Source organism: Lissotriton vulgaris, chromosome 1_1 (genome assembly GCF_964263255.1).
Source record: "Lissotriton vulgaris chromosome 1_1, aLisVul1.2, whole genome shotgun sequence".
In the NCBI taxonomy this organism is placed as follows: domain Eukaryota; kingdom Metazoa; phylum Chordata; class Amphibia; order Caudata; family Salamandridae; genus Lissotriton; species Lissotriton vulgaris.
In genome coordinates, this window is record NC_141685.1 from 1,427,757,675 (window position 1) to 1,427,783,442 (window position 25,768).

General features: G+C 44.3%; 1 protein-coding gene across 3 annotated transcripts in view; it reads left to right on the plus strand.

Moving 5' to 3' along the window:
- CPNE8 (copine 8) overlaps positions 1-25,768 on the plus strand; it is a 990,278-nt gene that overhangs the window by 936,160 nt on the left and 28,350 nt on the right. The window lies entirely within an intron of this gene.

Below are 25,768 nucleotides of genomic sequence, written 5' to 3' on the forward strand. Positions count from 1 at the left end.
CAGATACTAGGTGCATACGCTGAGATTACTTATCTTCTGGTGTTCTCCCTCTTGCAGAGTTTAGTCTCCAATCTGGTGATGTTGGTGCTCCTTATCTGGCTTTGTTCTCCACACTCGCTTGTTTGCTAGTTATGTCAGGGTCTTGGTGCAGAGGGCCTTGAATCTGATGAAGCTGTTTTTTACGTTAATCCATGCTTGTAAGAGAAGTCAGTGTAGTTCCATTAACGTAGAGTTATATGGTCACATTCAGACCCTTGATGAGTAATTCTGCTGTATGAAGGATGCCATTCAGAGGGTTCAAGGTGGTGTCGGGAAGACCACTAAGCAGGACATTGCCTCCATCTAGGTGGAAGAGTACTAGGGCTTGAGCTACCATTCTGAAGACTTCTTCTGGAAGAAAAGGTTTCACTTTCTTTGGGAGGGAGAGTTGTAGTCTTCTTGGCAATGTGTTTTTTTTGTTGGTGGGTCATTAGGGAGTTGGGGCTGAATGTGAGGGATTTTACCTGCTTAGTTAAATTGGGGGTGAAGCCTGCTAGGTTTAAGTTGGAGAGCGATGTCTGAACATGACTTTTTGTTTGACACTCTTAGCAAACAGGAGACATTTGGTCTGCATCTGAATGAGCAGCAGGTAGCTAGTTGACATCCAGGATTGGTTGCATTCAAGGGAGGCTTTGAGTGTCTGTGTGTCATTGATTTTTAAATAGAACTGGGTATCATTAGCAAACTGGTGAATGTTGATGTTGCTGTCTTCAAGAACTGTTCTAAGGGGTTCCATATAGCGGTTGAAAATATTGGATGAGCGATGGAACTCTTGGGGCTTCGCAGATGACAGCGAGAGTCATGACCTATTGGTTCTGATTGTCTTGTATCTTAAGGGGACAGAACATCTCAGGGCATCTGTTAATTTCCCTTGACTCCCACTCTCACCCCCTGGAATGAAGATCCCACAAACCTACTATTTCCAAAAGGATATTTTTCATTGTCTGTTGCTTTTACTAGCTTTGGAGGGTTCGCTTTATGAAGAGGTTTAAAGTTCATTCAACCAACCCTAAACCAGTGCTCTGTGGTCTTCGAATGGTATTGAAACCTGGTGGAAATGTGCTCAGCAACCAAGTGGACTGCTGCATTCTGCAAGCATTGCTCCATGGAATCTTACTTCCAATGGGATGCTTTGTATGTTCAAAAGATTAGTTGCATTTTTGTTGCCACTATCATGGTTTCATGCGTCCTATCTCTGCCTCTTTGTATGTCAGTCTGTAAGTATGTCTCAGTCAGGTTAAAAAGAGGAATAGTAGCATAATAGTGATGACATAATACCTTCATTGTCATTCATGTGCCTTTGATTGTCATTCTTCACAACGTGCTCCACAACTTTGCTCTGGGCATATGCATTGAAATCCCTTTGCATAGTTTAGAATTATGTGTCCTTGAATTATCATTTTAATAATACCTTTTTTTTTTGCTTAGTCGGAAGTAATGATTTCTGACCTGAAATCTCAGTTCTCCTTTAGGGCAATCTTCATTGAAATTATAGCTACCGAATAGTCCAGTCCACGTGCAGGGATCCAGGAGCACTTATTCCTAAAGTCACATTTTGTGTAGTATCCTTGCTTTACTTTGGAAGGGGCCAGGGACTATATTTACACTAAAGTATAATTTAGCACCCTTAAAACAGGGTACATTGCCAATTCCATTAAAAGTGACATTTTAAAAACATCCTTCACAAAGCCTTTTTGTTTTCTTTTAAATTGCATAATGGGGAAGACTAAGGCAACATAACTGTATAGGCTGCAGCAATGTTGGAAAGACAATGGAACACTGCACCTTTAAGGGCATCCTTACCTCCAGTGTCCCATCACGCCCTGTAGGTGGTAGTTGACTTTTTGACATAGTAAGTAAAAGGTAAGCATAACTAGAATTTTAATCTCTTCCAACATGGTGGAGGGAGGGTTGCCTAATATTTCAATTGAGATTCCCTTAAAGGAGAACTAGAACTGCAGGTAAAAAACCATTCCATCTCCTTCAGGGGATCTCCATTGATAATCATAAGCACTATAGGATGGCAAGCCCATCTATAAACTATGAGACCTAAATTTAAGCAAAGATATTTTTCAAAGGGGCCTGCCCTACTTGGGTACCTGCTCTAAAATCTGATTCAGGACAATAATGCCTTGTAAAAGTATTAACAGATCTCCAGATTGCTGCCTTGCAAATCTCAGGGATTAGAATATTTCTCAATAATGCAGCAGTAGCTGGTTTGCCTCTGGTTGAATTGGCTTTGGATTCTCTAGGTAAGGTTTTGTTTTCTGGTAGCACAGGAATTTCCACAGACCATCCACCTACATAAGGATTGTTTGGTTGTGGCATACCCTAACCTCTTTGGACCATAGTTTACAGACAATTGTTTGGACATAGGACCTTACTTTGTCCAGATAAAACTTTAACACCCTTCTCACATCGAGAGTGTGGAAGAATCTCTCTGCGGGAGATGAGGGATTTTAAAGAATGTAGGCAAAGTAGTAATCTGATTGACATGAAAGTCCAGTACCACTCTAGGGAGGAATTTGGGGCAAATTGTCATTACTACCCTATGACTGTGAACATCTTTGTAAGGTTCATGAGACATTAAAGCTTGAATTTCGCTAACCCTGCATGCAGAGGTTATTGCAAGATAAGCCTCCTGTGATAGGTGAGACAGGGAAGGGTTACATATGGGCTTAAATAAGAGGGTCCTTGAGACATGAAAGAAAATATTTAACTCCCACAGTGGAGAGGATTCATGTTTGCCTTCAAGAAAATCCTTAACTGCAGGAATTGTAAAAAGCAAAAATTGAAAATTTGTGAAATACATTTTTGTAGCCATGTACTGCTGTACAGTGCACTTTAATACATGAAAATTGCAGCATTGATTTAGCCAAATGAAGTAGAAATGGAAGCACAGCCTCTTCTTGGTGAGTGATAGGATCAGAATTATTCTGAGCACACCATTTGCAAATCCTTTTCCATTTAAAGGAGTAGGAGCTGGTCTTCTGGTTTCTCTCAACACTTTCTTGGACTCCTGAGGAAGATTCAAATGGTCCTTTTGTATAGTTAAGCAGCCAAGCTGTCATGTTCAAAGATTGAAGTTTAGGGTGCTGAATCTGGTCTCTGCACTTGTATAGAAGGAATGTTCTGCCCGACACCATCCTGAGTGGCCTTTCTGAGTGGTGGAGAGGATCTGCGAACCACCATTGATGGGGCAATTCTGGGGCAATAAGAATCTTTCTGCCCCTTGAGTGAATTAGTCAATTATCAATTCACTGTTAGCAATAGGGGAATGGAAGGAAATGTGTGAAGAAATTTGCTTTACCATTTAATCCATAGGGTATTCACCAACTTTCCTGGTTGGTAAAACTTTGAGGTGAAGTCTGGACATTTCTTGTTTTTTCCATTTGGAAAAAGGTCCATATGAAGGAAAATCCAATCACAAAAGATGTATTTAAAAACAGCTTAGTTTGATTCCCATTTGTAGTTCTCTTGAATGGCTCTGCTTAGAGGGTCAACGTGAACATTCTGGATGCCTGGCAGTTGTAAATCTGTAATCCTAAAATTCCTGGACATTAGACATTTCCAGATTGTTTAAGATTCAAGGGACAGGGTTCTGGATCTTGCTCCTCTCTGCTTGTTCAGATAATGCAGGGTTGTTGCATTGTCTGTTTGTACAAGAAATAAGCTTGTCTTGAGGGTGAAGGAAAGCCTTGAGCACCAGATGTACCACTCTCAACTCTAGGAGGTTGATGTAATATATCTGTTTTATCAAAGACCAAGAGCCTTGAATCTGAAGGTGATCCATATCATATGGGATGCCTTGATGAAAAGTCAGTCCCTTGAGTAGATTTTCTGGAAGACACCTCCAACTGAATGAATCCTCAGCATGTGTTGTTAGGGTAACTTTGTCTTCCAAAGTGCCAGCCAACTGGTCCCACTGATCTTCCAGATGCTGTTGCAGAGGTCCCATGTTCAGGTCTGCACTTGGTACTAGGAACTGACAGAATGCCATTAATCCTATGAGAGACGAGATTTGTTTTGCTGTTGGGTGGGGTGTTTTCTTCAGATAGTAGCATTTCTGAAGGAGAGATAATTGCTTCTCTCACTAGGGAAACACTTTTGTGTAGTCTGTATATAAAACTGTAACCAGGTAATGAAGAGATTGTACTAGGATGGAATTTTCTTGTGATACACACTCAGTCGCAATTGATTGAGAATGACGACCTCAATCTAGAAATGTTGGCACGCTTGCTGATACATTGAAGCTTTAATAAGCGATTCATCTAGAGAGAAGTAAACAAATATATTTAACTTCCTGAGGTCTCGTGCAACAACAGGCTTGCCTTTTGTAAAGGTCCTTGGTGGAGACGACTCAAAGGAAGGACTTTGTCTTGGTAATGGTTGCTTCCCATCGTAACCTTCAGGAGTTCCCAATATTCTTTGGCTGTTGGTTTGTGAAAATAAGCATCTGGCAGATCGATAGATCATAACTAATCCTTCGAATGAACTTGGGGTTAGTTCTGATCCAGAGCCAATCTTATGGGCTTTTCTTTGCAAACCCAGTTGTTTGTTTTTGTTCAAATCGAGAATGGGTCTGAACTTGTTCTTTAGTATTTTTTCTTTATTAGAATGTAACAGGATGCTTTCTTGCTGCAGTTCCTGATGAACAAATGATGACGTTTTGATGGCATTGCTGGTAGTGGATACTTGAATATGAGACAGTAGCCGCTCTGCACAATATTCAAAACCCATTTGTTGCTGATTATATTTTTCAGATGTAGTGCCCCCCAACACCCCTCCACCCCAACTTGGTAATGGTAATGGAAGAGGGGAAAGTGGAAACTAGGGAACTCCTTAGTTGCCACTGGTTGCAGGTCTTTAGGCTGGGGCAGATTTCTGGTGCCCTCCTATTCTTCTGGATTGACATCTCTGCTGTTTATACCTCTGGTGCTGTTGACTTTGAGGCCTGTGAGGGGGTTGACCACTATGAGGGTTATATTGACAGCCGTATGGTCTATAGGAATGTTACCTGTATTTCTTTCTTTTCTCTAGGCCGCCCGCCAACAGAGTGTTAATTTCTGTTTTCACGCGAGGAGTCTAGTCATCAACAAGTGTTCCAAATATTGTGTTCCCTAACAATGGGAGGTTTAAAATCCTGTTTTGTGCTTTAGGTTTTAGTCCCATAAGTCTAAACCAAGGTGAACATTTAAGGCCAAACCATGAAAGAACCCATTGGCTGCTAGGAGGGATGTATCGCAGTAGCACTAATGACTTGATTCGTTAACACTATGCCTGTGTTTGTGATCTATCTGAAGTCTTCGCACCTGTGTCTTCGTAGGTCATCTATGAACTGCTGCAGTAAGCTCCAGAGCAACATATCATACCCCCCCAAAGAGCAGAAGCACTTGCCAAATTCATTCAATTACTTTCTTCTCAGCCGAATCCTATTCTTTGTTGTCCTTATCTGAAGAAACTGTAGAAGAAGGACCTGTGGTGTGACGCTTGCTGCCTTGAGGATAGAAACAGGTCCATGAAAGGTTAAATGAGACCTGGACCTGAGATAGTAATGGTATTGAGGCAAATCACTGATGCAGTGTATCAATAATTACAGACATTGAGGCTGTAGTTGATGGAAGAGTGAAATGAAGCTTGTTGCCACCTCTTATAAGGACCTCCTGGAAGGGGATAATGTCATCCACAGGAGACCTCTGTCAGAGTAGGTGAATACAACCCGTAGACATGGTCATGTGGTAGGACCTTGAATACCTCGTCTGCAACTGGACACTTTGGGACACCTGCAATGGTATTGGCAATGTTGAGACCGCGACTGTGACCTAGACCTGTGCCGTGATCTGGCATGTTGGGTACAAGGTCAGGAATTCTTTCGTGGAAGTGTCACTGGAGCAGGTGGTTGCAGTCCCCTTGAAATCCTAATTGGAGGAATTTCTGTATGAATTTCTGATGGTGTAGGAGAAGATAGAGAAGACTTTGTAGGTAGCTGAGGAAGTAGTGGTCCAGTATAATGACTAGAGAAGCCAGTCTAGAAGGTGAGTAAGCCTGGAGTCTGATTTGGATGGCAGCCTGCAAGTTTTCAACCTTGACAGCCACTCCGCGATCTTCTTTACGGCAGCATAGGACTATCTCAGTGATCTTGTCTTGACATCAAATGTCTCAATGTCGATGCACATCTCGATGATGATGGTCTTCTTCTCCTCAACCTTGAATGAGTCCCTGACGTTTGCCCAGACCTCGAAGGCAAGCATGTAGGGGCTGTATCTCTTCTCAACCTCTATGTCCTCAGTGTCAACTGGTGATTTCTTTTCTCACTTTGACGTCTATTTTTAGATCTCCCCCTGCAAGAGTCTTCAGAGAGTGAGATAGGAGCACTGGAAAAGGTAGCAGCCTCTCCTCACCCCTCAGATATCTCTCTAGCCAGGGATTTCTGCTTTTTTCTCCTTTCTTCTTGCCTATGCAGACAAATCTTCATGTGCCCTTTCATTGTGTGCATGGATAGGGAGCTGCAGTGACAGCATCTTCAGTAAAATAAAAAATATTTCCAGTCAGGATATTAAGAAAAATTACTCTCTGTCCTATATTATGTTGAGTGAACCACTTTTAAAAGGGTTCAGAAGTGATTACAGAGAAAGAAAACCTTAAAAAGGCCCAGCTGAATGATCCAAGATCTTGCTAGCAGGAGCCACAAAAAAGAAGTCAACTGCCACCCACAGGGCATGATGTGACCCTAGAGGCGAGGGTGCACTTAAAAGCGCTGAGTTATTTTACCTTTCTAACATTGCTGCAGCCTATGCAGTTATATTGTCTAAGTCTTTCCTATCATTCACTTTAAAAGTAAGCAAAAAGGGTTTGTGTAGGATGGTTGTAAAATGATACTTTACTTTCATTTAATGACCTTGTTAACGATTTATGTATTTTCGGCCATCTTTTAAAATAGATTAATGGAATTGGCAACATGGGTTGTGTATAGGCTTTTTACCTTGCTCTCCAAGAATGTGCCGTGGAATCACGCCTTTGTAATTTTTTTCAAGGGGTACCTGAGAACCTGCCCATCATTATACTGATGTTTGGTAAGAAGAGTAGAATACAAATTTATAGTGCCAGTGTACTCACATAATATGTTTGGTACCATAATGCATTTGTCATATAAACCTTTATTGAATAAGGGCAGAACCTAATATTACTAATAAGTTATAGTGTACATAGTGTGTGTATAGGAAATATGTAGGCACCCTATTGTAAAGAGCAGTAGCTATTACAAAAAATAGCATATTAGTTAGAACATGAACTCTGCCAACTGAGCCATTTTCTCCCTCAGAAACCCCAGGTCCCTACTTAATCTGCCAATTAGTAGTGCAAAATATTGTAGTTTACACTTTATCAACTACTTCTGCTTCTGCTAAGTGTTGTTCCACAGAACAGTGGTTGGTTCTTAGGTCAGCGAGGAGTCTGAAACACCTATTCAAAATTAAATAAGCAAATTAGTAAAGTATATATCAATAAAAGGCAACATTAAATTTTTTTAAACACCTCTTAACTGTAAAGGAATTTGAAATTGGAGGCCAAAAATTAAGTTGGTATTCTTACCTTGATTCACAGGAGCAATGCAGGTTTAATGAATAGAATCTAGTATGGACTACTGGTGCCGTCAAATAAAGCACTGGTATCTGATGACCAAAAGAGACCATGCATTAGAAGCAAAAAAATCAAGGTGATATGCTAGAATCTAACATTTTGCTTTGTCCTTTAGACATCGATATACATTTTGAAACTTTACCCTACCCATTAAAATTATAATTCAAATTTTTATATATTTTTCATTTGTGAATTAAATGTTGGATTTGCACTGTTAACAATGATGATTTCCTGTATCTGATAGAGACTTCTATCTGCAGATTCCTTACTTTTGAATTTCCCAGGCATCAGGCTGGATCGAGAAACTTTTTTAGAGCATTACCCCTTGCACGTGCCGTCGGGTGGCTCCATTCGGCTACGCATGACGTCGGCGGTGTCGATATCGGCAGTTATGACATTGCGGTACCTATATAGGCGCCACCCAGACACACGCCAGTTAAGCGCCAATACGGGAGGAGCTACCCCTATGTCCCTCTTTGGCCGGCCTTTTCTCGACTTTTCTTGAATTTGAAAACATTTCCATTGTGAACGAGGATGTCTTTGAGGAAGACAGGGTGCAAGCCATGCGGGGCCTAGCCCCGCACGATGTCTGTTACTGACCCCCACCTCGTCTGCCTCTGGTGACTCAAGCACAACCATGATCCAAAGTTGTGCTCGTACTGTTGGGCTATGGCTCAGAAGACCTTGCGGGAGCAAGCTATGAAGCTCCTTGTGGCCCCAAAGTTGACACCGTCCAGCGAGACTCCGCAGATGTACCGGTCCAGATCGAGAAAGAGGGGGTCGCCGGACCGCTCCCGGAGCCCAAAGTCCTCTTCGTCCTACTCGAGGTCTTGGGGTAACTAGGGGAAGAGGCAGAAGAAGAAGATGTCAAAACAGACTTCTTCCTCACCTCGACTGTCGTCTGTCGATGAAGGAGGCAAGGAGCACTGACGCTCGAGGCACGGTTCTGTGGTGCCGGCGCCAGGGTCGACTTCAAACCTCCCTCTCTTTCCGTGAGTCGGAGCGACCCCTGCTCGAATCAAAGAATTCTTTGAGGCCATGCACCACATTTCTAAGCTGGCCGGCCACTATGGTGAGTCCTCAGGCCCCAAAGGGTCGAAAGGGGCCCTGTCAGATTCTATGCTGTCAGCTCCGGCCACGGCGCCGGTGGGGCCTCAGAGTTCCAATCACGGATCTGGGTCGACATCAGTCATGCCATTGCAACCTCCCCTGGCGTCGGACCCAGAGTCAGTGCCTTTGGTGCCGCTGGTGCCCAACGGCGGTACCAGCCCCATCCTTATCCCCATCTACGGAGTCGGAACAACGTCGCCAATTCAGGCGCCAATTGAACCCAGGTGTTCTATGTTGTTGCCTGAACATTTTGAGGATGTGTTAGGCTCAGGAGAGGAATGAGAGGGGTCTATGGACCCTTTGGAACACCAGGATGACTCTGCAGAGCAGTTGAACGGTTATGGGGAACTTGTGAAGCCAGTGGACTGGATACTTCTCCAGATACTGGCATGCTCGCTCCACCAACTGTGGCTATGGAGGAGGGGGAATCCTTTGCCATGGTGGTCAAGAGGGCAGCTGAGGAACTTGGACTGGAGTTGCCCTCCATAGAGGTCAGGACTAATCTCCTGACTAAAGTGCTTCAGCCTGGGGCTTTCACTTCAGAACCCATTTTGTCCTTTAATGAAGCACTACCTGATGTCCTTCTTAGCATGTGGTCCAAGCCTAGCACAGGGGCCCCTGTGAATAGTACAATTCCAGGCTGCCATCGTCCAGCTCTGGGTGACCCAAAGTTCCTCTGCCAACACCCCTCCCCAATTTGGTGGTGCAGGACTCAACATCATAGGGCGAATTCCTTTCCACCCCTCCAGATAGGGAATTCAAGAGGCTGGATTCACTTGGTAAGAAAATGTTTTCTTCCTCCAGCCTGACATTGCGGTCGGAGAATACTGCATGCTAATTTGGCCGTTTCTCCCACTCTCTTTCAGAGATGGTTGCGCAAGTGCTGCCACAAGTCCCGAAGGAGGCCCGGGCTTTGCTCTCTAAGGCAGTTAAGGACCAGAGAGATGCATCACAATTCACCATAAGGTGTGGCCTAGATACAACAGATTCACTGGGCAGATCGATTTCCACAACAGTGGCCTTGAGGTGCCACATCTGGTTTAGGAAAACTGGTTTCTCAGGTGATATCCAGGCAAATTTGATGGACATTCCCTTTGATGAAACCCGTCTTTTTGGGGATAAAGTCAGATTCGGACCTAGTGAGGTTCAAGGACTCTCGAGCTATGGCCATATCCTTGGGCCTCTCTTCTCATCCCCATGGCCAGTCTACCTTTCGCCCCTTTCGTGGCAACAGAAGGGGTTTCCAGCCGTGTCAGCCCTCTCCCAGCCACCATCCTGGGCAGGTTTTGCAAGCCATTAGGCGATGTGGACGCAGTTCATTCCAGCCTAGGAATGGAAGGTAGAAGTCATCGGTCACCCTGCCCTTGGCAGCTGCAGCCTCCAAGCACTCCTAGTCTGACTCTGCAAGATCACACCACTCCAGTTGGTGGGAGAATCCATCAGCATCTCCCCCACTGGAGGTCCATAACACCGGACAGTTGGGCCTTGCAGATCATTCAGGAGGGCTATTCTCTGCCTTTCCTTTCTTTTCCTACTCCCATTTTGCCAAATCAGGAACGGCTGACGGAGGATCATTTAAAATTGCTCCAGGAGGAAGTTACAGTTCTCTTGGCCAAGGGAGCTATAGAAAAGATCCCTCTTTCAGAAATAGGCAGTGGCTGTTATTCCCGCCACTTTCTGATTCCAAAGAAGGACAACGGCTTGCAGCCCATTTTAGATCTTCAAACCATCAATCTCTTCCTCAAGAAGGAGAAATTCAAGATGCTCACTCTAGCTCAGGCCTTGTCTGCCCTAGACCAAGAAGACTGGATGGTAGCGTTGGTCCGTAGGATGCCTATATTCATATCCCCATACTGCTGGGCCACAGGTGTTACCTGCGGTTCAAGGTAGGCCACAAGCACTTTCAGTTCATCATGCAACCCTTCGGCCTTACCAGTGTCCCCCAGGTGTTCACCTATGTGATGATGGTGGTCGCAGCTCATCTGCTCAGGTTAGGGGTGTCAGTCTTCCCCTATCTCGACGACTGGCTGTTGAAGGCGTCCTCGCCCCATGCTGTCGTTTACCACCTTCAGACTATGGCGGACCTCCTGCATTCTCTGGGATTCTCTATAAACGTGCCGAAGTCACACCTAACTCCTTCTCAGACGTTCCCTTTCATCTAAGCTTTTCTGGACTCAGTGCAATTTCGGGCCTATCCTCCTGAGCAGTGAGTCCAGGATATTCAGGCTATGATTTGGATGTTTCAGTCTCTATCCTGGATTCCAGTGAGACTGACTCTGAGGCTGTTGGTCCTCATGGCCTCCTGTGTCTTGTTGGTAAAGCATGCCAGGTGGCATATGCGGGCTCTGCAGGGGGATTTTAAGTTCCAGTGGGCACAGCATCGGGGAAATCTCACCTATGGGGTTCAGACCTCGGAAGGAGCTGCATAAGATCTGCAGTGGTGGTTGACTAACCACAATTGGGTCAATGGCAGACCTCTCTCCCTACCCCAACTAGATCTCAGTTTTGACGGATGTGTCACTTCTGGGATGGGGTGACCATCTAGGAGAGGTGGAGATCAGAGCATACTGGTCTCCAGCGGAGTCGGGGGCTCCACATCAATTTGTTGGTGCTCCGAGTGATTCAATTGGCATTGAAAGCATTTCTTCTCTCTGTCAAGGGCAAGTTAGTGCAGGTGTTTATGGACAACACCCCCACCATGTGGTACTGTAACAAGCTAGGCAGGATGAGGTCATTGACCCTTTGTTGTGAGGCCCTGCGTCTCTGGCCATGGCTGGAACAGCAGGGCATAACCCTGGTGGTGCAACAGCTGGCAGGTTCTCTGAACCCCAGGTCATACAAACTCAGCCGCTGATGCCTAGCAGATCGTGAATGGCATCTCCAGTCAGAGGTGGCACAAGGTGTATTTCATCAGTGGGGAGCACCTTGGTTAGATTTGTTTGCCTCCCAAGTGAACGTGCAGTGTCAGTAATACTGCACTCTGGAGTTTCCAAGGCGGCTATCACTCGGTGATGCCTTTCATCGTGAGTGGATCTCAGGCCTGCTGTATGCCTTTCTGCGCATACCACTTCTGCCCAGGGGTCTAAACAAGATCAGGAGCGACCGAGCCCAAGTCATCGTTGTGGCTCTGGACTGGTCAAGGAGAGTCTGGTATCCAGAGCTTCTGAAGATGAGCATCGATCCTCCAATCAGGCTGCCCCTTCTGGAGGATTTTATGTTGCAGTAACAGGGGAGGGTTCTCCACCCGAACCTGTCAACTCTACGCCTGCATGCGTGAGGCAGTTGATGGCGTTTGACCTTCCTCCCGAAGTATGTAACGTTATTTTGGCGGCCAGGCAGCCTTCCACTAAGACGGTATATGCCTGCCGGTGGCAGAAATTTGTATTAATCTGTACAGAAAGGTCTATCGACCCTCTTTCGGCTTCTCTTTCCACTTTTCTTTTATTCGTACTAACCCTTGCCCAACAGGGCTCTGCTTTGGAACTCTCCAGGGTTATCTTTCTGAAGCTTTGTCTGCTTGCCATCAAGACAGCCTTTTTAGTGGGGATTACATCTGCCCGGAGGTAGATGAGTGTGTTGCAAGCTTTATCTTGCACACCTCCCTACATGATTTCTGGACAAAGTGGTGCTTCGCACCCATGTTTCTTTCTTGCCAAAGACCTGGGACCTGGGGTTACCAGTCTACATAGGGTAGCTTGGCACGAGGGAGGAAGGTCAAACCCAAAGGCAAAAGTGTTAAGCTTGCGTCTCACCCTTACAATAACTCAGCGTCCATCCACTCAAAAATGACACTACACCAAATTTTTTTATAAAAGTAGAAAAGTTTATCTTTCCTCTTTGAGTGTACTTTCAATCACGTTTTTCCTAGTAGTACTTCAAATCACATTTAATACCCTGCCGTTTTCAGGTTCTGTTCACCAAGTGATTTTGTACAGGCTTGCTACCATTTACACATCTCCATACAACAGTATTTGCTCAACACTCTTGGTTGTAGATCAGTTTCCTTCAATTATGACATGGGATAACTTCTTATTCTATATTGACACTCTGGTACATATATTAAGGACTTATTTACAAGTTCAACTCAGCCGTTCATGGATACCCCAATCTCAATGACTTTTCAATTATACTGTTAAACTTTCAATGTAGTTATGCTCAGTTGGATTGGCTAGAGGTCACTAAAACTCCATCTCTCATCTAGTCAGTTTAACAGAGATTACATTTTGGTCCCTTCAACAACCCAGGGTAAAGGGACAGTTCTGTTCAATTTCAATTTCAATTCAATCTTTATTTCGTTGCATTGCAACATAAAAGATAACAATAAAATATACAGTTCATAATAAAATATACAACAATATAACATTCATTATAAGGGCACCCTAGTACTGCATTACTTCTACATTTCATCAAATTTAACACGTTAGCTAGTATTTCATCAATAAAAGCACATGATTTATAATTCAGTTTGGCACAGTATCAGATAAATATTAAAATGTTTTAAAAAGAGTAGAAAAGTTAAAAAAACATTAAACATTAAATTGAATTTACAACCAGGATTAAAATGCAATGCATTGGCTTTGTTCATGGTTCCGGGGAGTCTGAATAACAACTTTCTTTAGTTTAAAATGAAAGAGATAATTTCCTTCTAACAAAATAAGTGGACAATAGAAATTTGCTAATGCCGAACACGATTACTTGACTGGTGTCCATGCTTAGGATTCTGCCAGCTTCCCTATGGGAAGTAGAGCCAATGTTACGGCACAAGGGGACTATCCACTTTTTCCTGGCTTTGTCATAACTGGGACAAAAAAACAATATGTGGAAAATGTCCTCCCTTTGGTTATTGGTGCACAGGGTACAATGTTCTTTGTCAGTCTTCCCCCATCTTTTCTCAGTTACTTTTATCCTCAACGTTCCATACCTAAATTTTAGATATAAAGATTTTGCCAGTGGAGGTTGAATTTCATCTAGAAATTGTTCGAATAGAGCCTCATTTTTTGCCAAAAGAAATTTTTCAGTAAGGGGGCCATGGGTTCTAGAATACACAGATTCATAATTCACGTATGACCAGAAGCTTAATTTAACAATTTTCTTGGAATGTAGGTTTAGAGATTCAGGCTCGTTCCAAAAGTGTGATAATCCGAGCTTGGTAAGCCAGTTTTTTACATGCTTGAACCAAAAGATCGTATTATCTCTATCCAGCTCTAATACTTCCTTCAGCCCATTTCTATAGTCAGATAGTTCCAAAGTTGTCCATAATCTGACCCACATCAGCAATGGTCTCAGTATAGCGTGCTGATCTGTGTGTTTAATGTTAAGATCTAAGAATAGGGGTATCAGGGGGGTGTTGATTGGAACTTTTAATAGTCCCCTGACAAATTTGTTTTCCAGTACTTCAAAAGATTTTTTACATACTGGCCCCCAAATTTCTGCCCCATACAAGGAGGCGGATTGTACCTTATATCTAAAGAGCTCTATCGCGGGAGTAACTGCTTTATTCACACTTTTGTTGTATCTCTGTGTTATTGGGAAGCAGTTTTGTTTAAACACCAATTTCGTTTTTCCAATTGTGGGCCCCATCCCATTGCAGAGTCCATCAAGACCCCCAGGTAAGTAAAGCTGTGCTCGTAGTCTAATCTTTGCCCATTTAACATTAAGGTCTTTTTAAAAGTTTTATGCGGGTTCAGTGCCATATATTTTGTTTTTTTTATATTGATTTCTAATCCTTTATTGATACAGTACTGTTGGAACCTGTCTAGTAGGATCTGTAGGCCACGTGGCGTTTGCGATATTAGGATTGTATCATCCGCGAAGAGGAGGGACGCAACTCGTTCCCCTCCCAGTCGAGGAGAATCGTTATCGCAATTTTCCATGTAGGTTGCAATGTCGTTTACATAAAGGGAGAATAGAGTAGGGGCCAGGACACAGCCCTGTCGCACTCCCCTTTTTATCGGGATCGGGTCTGTGAGTTCCCCATTTGGGCCCCATCTAACCTTAGCGTAATTCTCCCGATGCAATCCTATTACAAGTTTTAATAAGTCGCCAGGCTGCCCTTGCCTATTGAGGGTTTCCCAAAGTAGATCTCGTGGAATGAGATCAAATGCTGCTCATAAGTCAACAAAGGTCACATACAAGTGACCTTTGCGGATGATGACATACTTCCAATACAAGCAGCATAACCTGAATACTTGATCAATAGTACTTGTTTTGCTTCGGAATCCCGCCTGGTATTTAGATAAAATTGACTCCTCCTCCAACCATGAATTTATTCTATTTAGAATATGCCTAGCATATATTTTTTGCGTGATATCTAAAAGGCTAATGGGGCGGTAATTTGCTGGATCACCACAATCCCCTTTTTTAAAAATGGTGATGATTTCTGCGCCATTCCAAGTATCCGGAATGTGCTCACTAGCCGCAACTATGTTAAATAAGTGATTTAAATAGGGTGCCCAGACATCAATATTATACAAATACAGGTCACCAGGGATTCTATCAAGCCCTGGCGCCTTCCCTTTCTTAATTGAGATAATTGCTGCCTCTGTTTCTTGTAAAGTAAACACTACCTGGTGAGTGTTAGCTGGTAGTGTGAGCGGGGGTACATCATTTGCTGCCTCGGTCGGGGTTTTGGCTGCATACAATAACGAAAAGTGCTTGACCCAAGTATCTTCATCTAAGTAGACCTCCCTGGAACCTTTCTCTTGTTTATTTTCCTTAGCTGCCAATTCCCAGAATTGTTTCTGGTCCTTGTTTTTAGCGGCTGTTAACATATTGGGCCACAATTCCTCATCCCATGAGGATTTAGCTCTTAATATTATTTTGTTATAAGCCTTTCTTTTCTCTCTAACTATTGACGGACTTTCCCCTTTAACAGCGTTAATCAGTGCAGTTTTGGCAAGGCGGCATTCCTTGTTATACCAAGGTTTGCCTACGTATTTTGCATTAGTCCTACCTGCACCTCTTTTAGGTTTTTTAGTAAGGATTTCTAATAATTGGCTGAAGAGGGACTTATGTAAATCGATAAATTCTTTAGGGGTGCAGCTAAGGGGGCAATATTGGTCCAGGGTATCTGCAAAGATGCAATAAATATTGGCCAGTAAATCCTCTTTTTCTAGCACAAATGCCCATTTGACCGCCCTACGATTGTTACTAAGAACAATATTATCAGTAGTGGTTGAGGTTGCCATACTATGACCTCCCTCCATGTTGTCAAGCTCCATAACCATGCTTAGTAGAAAACTCATTTCTAAGGGGTAGTGGTCGCTTTCGTATCTTTCTTTGACCTTTAGGTCCACTGTAAAGGGCCAGAGATCAAGGGAGACTATAACGTAGTCTATTTTACTCCCATAATTGCCTCTCTTAAATGTAGGGGCTTTTGGGCTATCTGAAGGCATACGGCCATTACATGCTCTCAGACCGTGTGAGGTCAGGAACCGTGTGATTTGTAGGGCCAATGCTGTACCGGCAACCATACGATTCTCATTCAGGGCAGGTATTGCATTGGCGTTGTCCTCCTCCTCAAACAATATGGCTATCCCTGAGATTGGTTCAAAGTTACAGTTCAAGTCTCCACATAGAATAACACCTGACTCTGATTTTAGTGAATCCATAAGCGACTCCAACTTCCCTATACACGTGGATTCCTTGTGGGAAGATTGGGGGCTGTTGTAAACATTGAATAAATAGAACGCCCTATTATCCACTGTTGTTATTTCTAGACAAAGAATGTCTGAGGAGTCGGTGTTAATCATTTTGATAGCTAATTTAATGGAAACATTGACCCATACTAAGAGGCCTCCAGATGCACGACCTCTCAAGGAAGGGACAGCCTCTATTTGGTAGGTTTTATAGCCAACCCTGTGCAGTTGTACTGTAGCCCAAGTTTCCTGCAACACACTGATGTCAAAAGTATTTATGTATGCGTTCCAGTCGGGATCGTTCAATTTTGCACGCACCCCCGCAGTGTTCCATGAGACGAGTGTAAATAGGGAAGATCCCTCGTTCGTATCATGGGGCATGGCAGGTACAACTGCTGTTGAGCTCCTAATCACTTCATCTGAACCTATAACAACAGAGCATGTATCCTCCCTAGGTCTACTATCACCTTCTTTTCGGTGGTTATGTCCCAAAGTACACGGCACATTTTCAATCCCCCCAGCATCACTACTTTTTTGGCTCGGGGCGAATGGTAGCAAGAATGAGCCCTCATTTGTCCCAGGAGGCGCCACAGGAAATGCAACAGACAGTCTATTTTTGTTTGTTTCATCACAAATAACGGCAGTGTATGGGCCTGGCTTCAAACAACTTAATCCATTTTCCACAATACACCCCCGAATACATGAAACATTTTCAGTACCTCTATTATCTTCCGTGCTCTTTAAACATCAATCGCACTCTTCCAAGCCACTGAATGCCTCAAACCTATTTGTTAGTTCCAAGGGAGTAAATGGGATGAGATTGGACATATTACCATTCCCTCCTAGGTTGTGGCTAGTTGGTACAGTGTTCCACCCATGGATCAAAGGGGGTGGGACAAGATGGTGCAAGTAAGCAGGGTTCCTAGCTACTTCCGTATTCGAAAATTGTGTGTTAAAGGGAATGAAGCTAGTTGCATGTTGAGGGGGGAATACAGTTGATCTTGGATAAAAGTAAGTTAATGGGCGTGGCACTATACAGTTATTTTCGTTGCCGTAAGGCCAATTCAGAATATATTGGACCGCCTTCCTATCCCTGAAATTTACAACTACAATGTCACCCCCTATATCCTTTGTTCTGCCACCCAGCCAAGACAGATGGCGCACATGAACTATTTCGCCATTTACATAGTTGGCTTTAGGTCTGTACAATGACAACCAGTGCATGATCTTGTTCTTTAACTGAAAGTAACCTTCCCGCTTTCCACTTGTCAACTCAGGAACCCCGGTAAGCACCACTACATATGGTAGTGCTTCCAGTGGGAGTTCCGTAGGTGGTATCCTTCCCTGACCCCCTCTTACGTGACCAACCTCTTTCTCTTCAACTCTAGGCAGACAGTTTGGGAGAATAGTTGGTTCCCTAGGTTGGATGTTGACTAGGGTGTCCGTAGAATTTGATGTTATGGTAGGTCTACTCTTAGTAGATTGTAGTTGTTTTGGGTCAGTGTTTTTGGGCGGTTTACTAACAGAATGAGCACCTATAGTTGGGTGGCTAGGGGCAGCTGCATTAGCCACTACTATGTTGTTATCAGTAGTAGAGTTAGTAGCTTTTGCAACTGCTCTTTCAGTAGAGGGAGTACACATTGTATGTGGAGCTTTTTGGGTCTGTATTGCGTTCTGGGGTCTTAATGGCCTTTCCAGTTGCCCAAGAGCTACCAAGTCCAACTCAATCCTCCCCAACCTTGATTCCACTCCCTTTAGTCTGTCAGATAAAGCTAACATGTAGGTTCGCACAATCATTTCAATATTGTCCAATAGATTCTTCGGAAAGATTGTCTGCGGACCTTCTTCCATTGGAGTGTGGATAATGTCAGGCAGTGTGGTTGATGGGGAAGGAGGTGTTGTGGATTTTGACGGGGTTAAGGCAGTTGCCGTTGTTTGCTTGCTGGCTGACTTTCCCAAGGTCATAGTAGAGGCAAGACTAGTCTTCTTGCCAAAATCCGAGTAGCTTAGCTTGGACTTACTTGTGTCCATTTTTGTCAGTCTCCTTTTAGGGGGTGGGGGCCCATGTACTTTATTTGCCAATGTCTTCTGGTGTTTCCCTCTTACTACCTTTCCCGGCCTGATTGTGGGAGAAATCAAAATTGCTGCGGGGTTAGGTGTACTGGGGAGATCTTGACCCTCAATTTGTGACTCGGCCAAAGTTTGCGTTGGTGAAATGGCAGGTGCTAGACATTCCTTAAGCAATAGGGGCACACTGGCAGTTGGAGATAGATTATCTGTTGGAATATTATTTGTATCATTGTCCAAGGTGACAGAATAGATGGGCTCAGACAGTGTCCTATTTTTAATGCGTTCAATTGAGCGACGCCTATCCGCCCGCTTCTCAGCAAGTAATAGTTCTTTGTTTCCCTCGGGAGCAGCCTTGGGAAAATAATCATCCAGTGTTCTGTTTAATATGCTCCCAGATTTATCCAAGCCGGTAGTGGCAGCGCTAACAGCAGCAGTAGCCATCAAGCAGTTTGAGAGTGATAGAGATCGTGAATATAGTTTTACTTACTCAGAAATTTGACCAGGACCTCGGGCCCAGCCCAGCCTCTTCCGGCCTCTGAGGGCCTAAGAGGGCCCGCCCTTTGCCCGGGCTTCGCCCCGGGCGTCCCGCTCGCGTCCCGCGTTGCGGGCGGAGTCCCGCTTTGTAGCGCCGCCTGGCGCTGGGTGATGACGCGCTCCTATGCGCGATAGCGGTGCCCCCTGGGAAGGCTAGTTCCTTCAACCTGCGACGCTGTTGTTCCTAGCGTCTCGGCAGGGAGGAACCAGCTGGTGGAAGCAGCCAGGCACGGGGGTCGTCCAAATATGCAGGCGATTGAGCAGTTTCCTCAGGCAAGCGTCCACGGACCCGTCTTTACTGTAGCAGCGGTTCGCCCCTCTGGTCGGGCGGAGTCCCGCTTTGTAGCGCCGCCTGGCGCTGGGTGATGACGCGCTCCTATGCGCGATAGCGGTGCCCCCTGGGAAGGCTAGTTCCTTCAACCTGCGACGCTGTTGTTCCTAGCGTCTCGGCAAGGAGGAACCAGCTGGTGGAAGCAGCCAGGCACGGGGGTCGTCCAAATATGCAGGCGATTGAGCAGTTTCCTCAGGCAAGCGTCCACGGACCCGTCTTTACTGAAGCAGCGGTTCAATTCTATGTAAAGTTGCCTCTGACCCTTGTTATGATTTTGCCAGGTTCAGCCCTAAAGCGAGACTAAAGTCTTAAATCTATGCACAGTCCCGCCAGCTCACTCGCACTGGCTAACCCACAGTTCCACCAAGCTCTCCTCCTCAACTAATTTCTAGGGCCCGTGGTGTAGATTCCTGATTCCACGTCCCTTACCAGTCCCCACCGCTCTCGGCTTACTTGTTCTCAGGGAGGCTGGTTCCTCCAGTTCACCAGTTCTTTACCAGCACCTAAGTCCTGAATCCTCTCCCCTCACAGGCCGAACTGAATCACCTCAAAGCCGGAAGGTCGCACCCTCTGTTGCCGCACTGGATGTGGATCTGCACGAGCGCTTCTGCGCAGTAGATTAGCTACTTCCTCCTCAGTGCCGCCTTCCGCCTCAGACAGCTGTCAGGACCTCCTCTGGATCCGCCCGCCAGACGCTACTTCGGCCTGTCGCTCCGCCCCCTCCCGGGGAGTAGTGTCTTCCTCTCCTCGGGACCTGCGCAGACGGGGGCCACTATGCTCGATCCCCCTTCGCTTGTCCTGCGGTCACTTCCTCCAATTCTCGCTCCACACCCAATACCTCAGGAAGGAGCCCACAATGGCAGGGCAACGTTACCGGTCACAGGTGAGAGGTGAGCACGATGGGGGTATCGGAATCGGAGGGCCTTGGCTTTGCCGAAAGCTGAGAATTCCCTTTTTGTACCTGGGGCACGTTGATGAAATCTGGGGCTCTTCAGGAGTTCCAGTCCAGTTCACCAGCGGCGTCTTCACCTCAGTGTCAGGGAATGGCTTCAAGTAATTCGTGGAGGCTTTGTGTCCCAACAACCGAGTTCAATTCACAAGGGGCCAGATCTATGGTTTGCGGGTCGGTGTCAGCAGTAAGGTAGCATTCCCTAGGGAAAGATGTCAACCCTCTGTGAGTCCTAGCCCACTAGCGCCACAGCCTGCACTCCCACTGTTCTAAGGCTACCACCGCTCATCTAAAATGGCCGCTCTGGTTCTGGATTTTATAGGCTGGGTTCTGGCTACCAGAACTAACCAGAAGGTTCTGGAACCCCTCCATAGGTTCCTATGGCCACTAGACCTGAGGTAAAAAGATTCTGACAGTTGCTGGCCACCATTTTGTGTGTCTTGTAAATTCAGTGAAGAAGGCACCAAGGGTAAGGGAAACTATAGGGGCAAGAAGCACCTAACCCCTAGGTCTACACCTAAAAAATTCTGGTGGACATAAAAATTCGAAAGGCTAGGAGGCAAAAAGGGAACAAAAAAATAAATAAATGACAGAAGGGACCATCCAAAGGGCGGACAGGTCTAACACCTCCCTACATGATTTCTGGACAAAGTGGTGCTTCGCACCCATGTTTCTTTCTTGCCAAAGGTTGTGACCCCATTCCATCTGGGTCAATCCATCATGCTGCCCCCCTTCTTTGCTCCCCCACATCCCTCTAAGGAACAGGAGCGTCTCTACCACCTGGAACCAAAAAGAGCATTATCGTTCTACCTTGACTGCACAAAAGAGTTCCGGGTCGAGTTCCAACTCTTTGTGGGGTATGTCGGAGCTAAGAAGGGAAGGGCAGTGCAGAAAAAGACCATCTCTCATTGGGTCATTCTCTGCAATATTATCTGCTATGCCCTGGCTAAGAATCAGCCCCCTGAGGGATTAATGGCCCATTCCACCAGGGAAAAGGCTGTGACTAAGGCCTTGGTTCGGGGTATCCCAGTACTGGACATCTGTCAGGCAGCAATGTGGGCATCTCTGTGCACATTTGCTAAGCACTACTGCCTGGACAGTCAGGTCCACATGGGCGGTCATTTTGCCCACTCAGTCCTACAAGGACTTCCTAGTTTGAGTTATTGGTCCGCACACACCGTTTGGATGGTATGTCTTGGGTATTTAATTCAAAGATAAGGAATGTGCTGCTAGAAGTCTCTATCAGATGAACAAGTCAATTACCTTGGTAACGCATTATCTGGTAGAGACTCTATCTAGCTGTAGATTCCTTACAGCCCCACCCATGCCTCCCAGCTTTGCAGACTAATTTTGTAGGGCTAGGGTTGCTCCCCTTTTCAGGGCCCTAGTTTTGCACACGACTATGTCAGTTACTGCATGGCTCTGTGCTTCTGGTGTGGAAAAAACGAAAAGTACTGATGGCGGCGCAACTGGGCGGCACCTATACAGGAACCGCAACATCATAACCGATTCTTCTGCCGACATCACGCGGAGGAGAATGGACCCACCCGACGGCGCGCTCAAGGGGTATAGCTCAGCAAAAGTTTCCGGATCCAGCCTGACGCCAGGGAAATTCAAAGATAAGGAATCTACCAGATAATGCGTTACTGAAGGTAAGTAACTTGTTCGATGTGCTTTAAAACTAAAAATGGTTTCTATCACTGGTTTAAATACACTTGTCAGCTAGGAAGAAACTCTAATCTTACATTAAAATGATACAATACATTTTTTAATTTTTTAATGTAATCAAAAAAGGTTACTACCATAATTAGGTGACAGTTATGGGCCAGATGTAGGAAAAATAGATTTACCGATTTTTAATCACCGAATTTTACCGATTCGGTAATTAAAAATCGGTAAATCTAAGGGGTGCATATGTAGGTATTCCAGATTTGCTGGAATACCGATTCGGAAGAATTCGGTATTTACCGATTCGGTAAATACCGAATCGGTAATGCCCATTCATTCCTATGGGCTTTGAAGCCCATAGGAATGAATGGGCATTACCGATTCGGTATTTACAGGGGGTGTCACTTTGACACCCTCTGGCACCCCCAAAACAGGCTCGGGTGCTATGTGGCAGGCATACATGCCCTAAGGGCAGGTCTGCCTGTCACATGGCATAGGTGTGCATGCACACATGTGCATGCACACCGGAATCAGTATTTTACCATCAAATTGGATTTGATGGTAAAATACCAATTCGGTAAGGCCTCTGGGACTCTGAAGAGCCCCACCTACATCTGGGTGCCTCAGAATCGGTAAAATTACCGAATTTTTATTTTACCGAATCGGTAAAATTACCGAATCGGTAAAATTACCGAATCGGTAATTTTACCGATTCGGTTAAATAATGCCTCCTACATACCTGTCACCCATTTACCGATCGGTAACGGCCATAATCGCAGTTACCGCTCGGTAAATGGCCTCAAACGGCCACCTACATCTGGCCCTATATGTTTCTTTTTTTCCTCCTTTTAATTTGTGGCATTTGCGGCATTTGATTTTAAAAAAAGAGGCTTAAAAAAATTTAGCATCATGCCAACTTGCCAAGATCAGACCTATTAGCTTTGCCTTTATAAACTGTTTTTTCAACAAATGATATCTTGCCCTTTCTTTGTTGATAAAGTTACTCAGGATTTACCGTTTACTGCAGAAGGGTCTGAGAAAATCACCAAAATATTTTTTTTGAAGGACGGGAGTGCTTTACAAGAAAGCATGTTTTTTTTACGCTAGAAGTGGTAACAACAAAAAGGTTTGCTGTGGTAAGATCGCCATCTTAACGGATTTTAAGAACAGGGAGAGAGGAAAAAATATTTTCTTCCCACTCTTTTCCAGTTTTTTAAGTTGTGGTCAATGTTTCCTATTACTGCGGTTTATATCTACTTGCAGTATGTGGAAAGAAATGTAAGAAGCTGAAGAGTAAATCCTAAAAGCTATACATTTCTGAAAATTAGACACAATTATGAATCAGCAAGGAGTTATTTGTGTGGATCACTCAAGGTTTTCCAAAAGAAACTAATTGTTGAATTGAAGGAATTGTGAACATTACATATCTCAGAGCCTTCGGGAAGCAGTGCTATATATAAGTCCTAATTTTGTGTTTTCCGGAGTCTCATTCCTGGTAGAACTACCTCGGCCAATTGTGAGCGGCTTGATGATCCTACACCAAAAATTACCAGGTGAGAGCATTTTCTCACGTGGTAAAACCACATGCCAGTGCAAGGATGATGTTCTCGTTTGTGAGGAAAATATCCATGGGAAAGTCCCTGGAATTGGGAATCCTTATTTAGTAAAGGACTCATAATTTTCAGATCTGCGTTCTCTTCCCCTTTCTAAAGACTTTAACTTGCAGTGCACAGTATTAAAGGATGGAGATACTAGTTGAGTTTGTAGGTTGTTCATAAACACATGCTACCCAGAGCCAACGACGCATCTATGGCTTAGATTGATTTTCCATTGTACTAAGCAAGCATCACTTGATAATAAACAAGCATTTGCAATGCAATAGGTCTTGCATTAGGAAAGTTTGAGCTATTGGTATTGTAAATGACAAATTATTTATGTTTTGTTTGAAAATAGAGAAATTAATAGCTTTGTTATTTACAATGCCAATAGTTATAACTTTCGCAAATGTGACACCTATAGCATTTGTAATGCAGTATGTGTTTTACATGACTTACATGTATTGATATTACAAATAACAATGGCTTTTAATTTTTTTTCAATAATTAATACTCAAATAAAAGTTATTGTAATTTATAATGGCAATAGCTTAAAGTTTTGTAAATAACTTTTGTGAAGATTATGTTCAGTGTATTTTGTTGTGACGACAATCCAACAACAGAAGTGACATTTTAACATCTTTTTGTTACATTTTTAATAAAGCTTGAAACATTGAGAGAACATATTTGAACCAGGTGTTGTTGAATGGTTGCACAGATTGATGCTGTGGTGGCGCTGAGTGATGTTGTGATGGCGAACAAGTGATGCTGTGGCGTTCAGTGATGCTGTGGTAGCGCATAGTGATGTTGTGGTGCCCCTGAGTGATGCTGTGGTGGTGCGGAGTGATGCTGTATGCTATGCTATGTTTTATTTTGCTATCCTATGCTTTGAATTGTTATGCTATGCTAGGCTGTGTTTTGTTATGCTATGCAATGTTTTGTTATGCTATGCTATGCTTTGTTATGCTATGTTTTGTTATGATATGCTATGTTTTGTTGTGTTTTATTATGCTATGCTTTGTTTTGCTATGCTATGTTTTGCTATGCTATGTTTTGTTGTGTTTTGGTAGGTTTTGTTATGCTATGTGTTGTTGTGTTTTGTTATGCTCTGTTTTGTTATGTTATGCTATGTTTTGTTATGCTATGCTATGTTTTGTTTTGCTATCCTATGCTTTGTTTTGTTATGCTATGCTATGTTTCGTTGTGTTTTGTTATGCTATGCTATGTTTTGTTATGCTATGCTAAGCTTTGTTTTGTTATGCTATGCTAAGCTTTGTTTTTTTATGCTATGCTATGTTGTATTTTGCTATGTTATGTTGTGTTTTGCTATGCTATGTTTTGTTGTGTTTGTTATGCTATTTTGTTTTGCTATGCTTTGCAAGGCTATGTTTTGTTATGTATGCTATGTTTTTTTGTGCTTTGTTATGCTATGTTATGTTTTGTTGTATTTTGCTATGTTTTGTTATGCTATATTTTGTTATGCTATGCTTTGTTTTATGTTATGTTATGCTATGTTTTGTTATGTTCTGCGATGTTTTGTTCTGCTATGTTTTGTTGTGTTTTGTTATGCTATGCTATGTTTTGTTATACTATGCTATGTTTTGTGTTGCTATGCCTTGTTATGTTATGCTATGCTTTGTTTTGTTATGCTATGCTATGCTTTGTTGTGTTTTGCTATGCTATGCTATGTTTTGTTATGCTATGCTGATGAGGGAGTGTGAGTGAGGGTGAGTGAGGGTGTGTGAGGGTGAGGGTGTGAGGGTGAGGGTGTGTAAGGGGGAGGGTGTGTCAGGGTAAGAGGGTGTGAGGGGGTGTGAGAGTGAGGGTGTGTGAGTGAAGGGGTGTGGTGTGAGGGTGAGGGTGAGTGATAGGGTGAGAGGGTGTGTGAGGGTGAGAGAGTGAGGGGGTGTGAGGGTGAGTGAGGGTGTGTGAGGGTGAGAGGGTGTGAGGGTGTGTGAGGGGGTGAGGGTGAGGGGGGGTGAGGGTGAGGGGATGTGAGGGTGAGCAGGTGTGAGGGTGATCGGGTGTGAGGGTGAGGAGGTGTGAGGGTGAGGGGGTGTGAGGGTAAGGTTGTGTGAGGGTGAGGGTGTGTGTGAGGGTGAGAGGGTGTGTGAGGGTGAGAGGGCGTGTGAGGGTGAGAGGCTGTGAGGGTGTGTGTGGGGGAGGGTGTAGGGTTGCGAGGGGGTGTGAGGGTGAG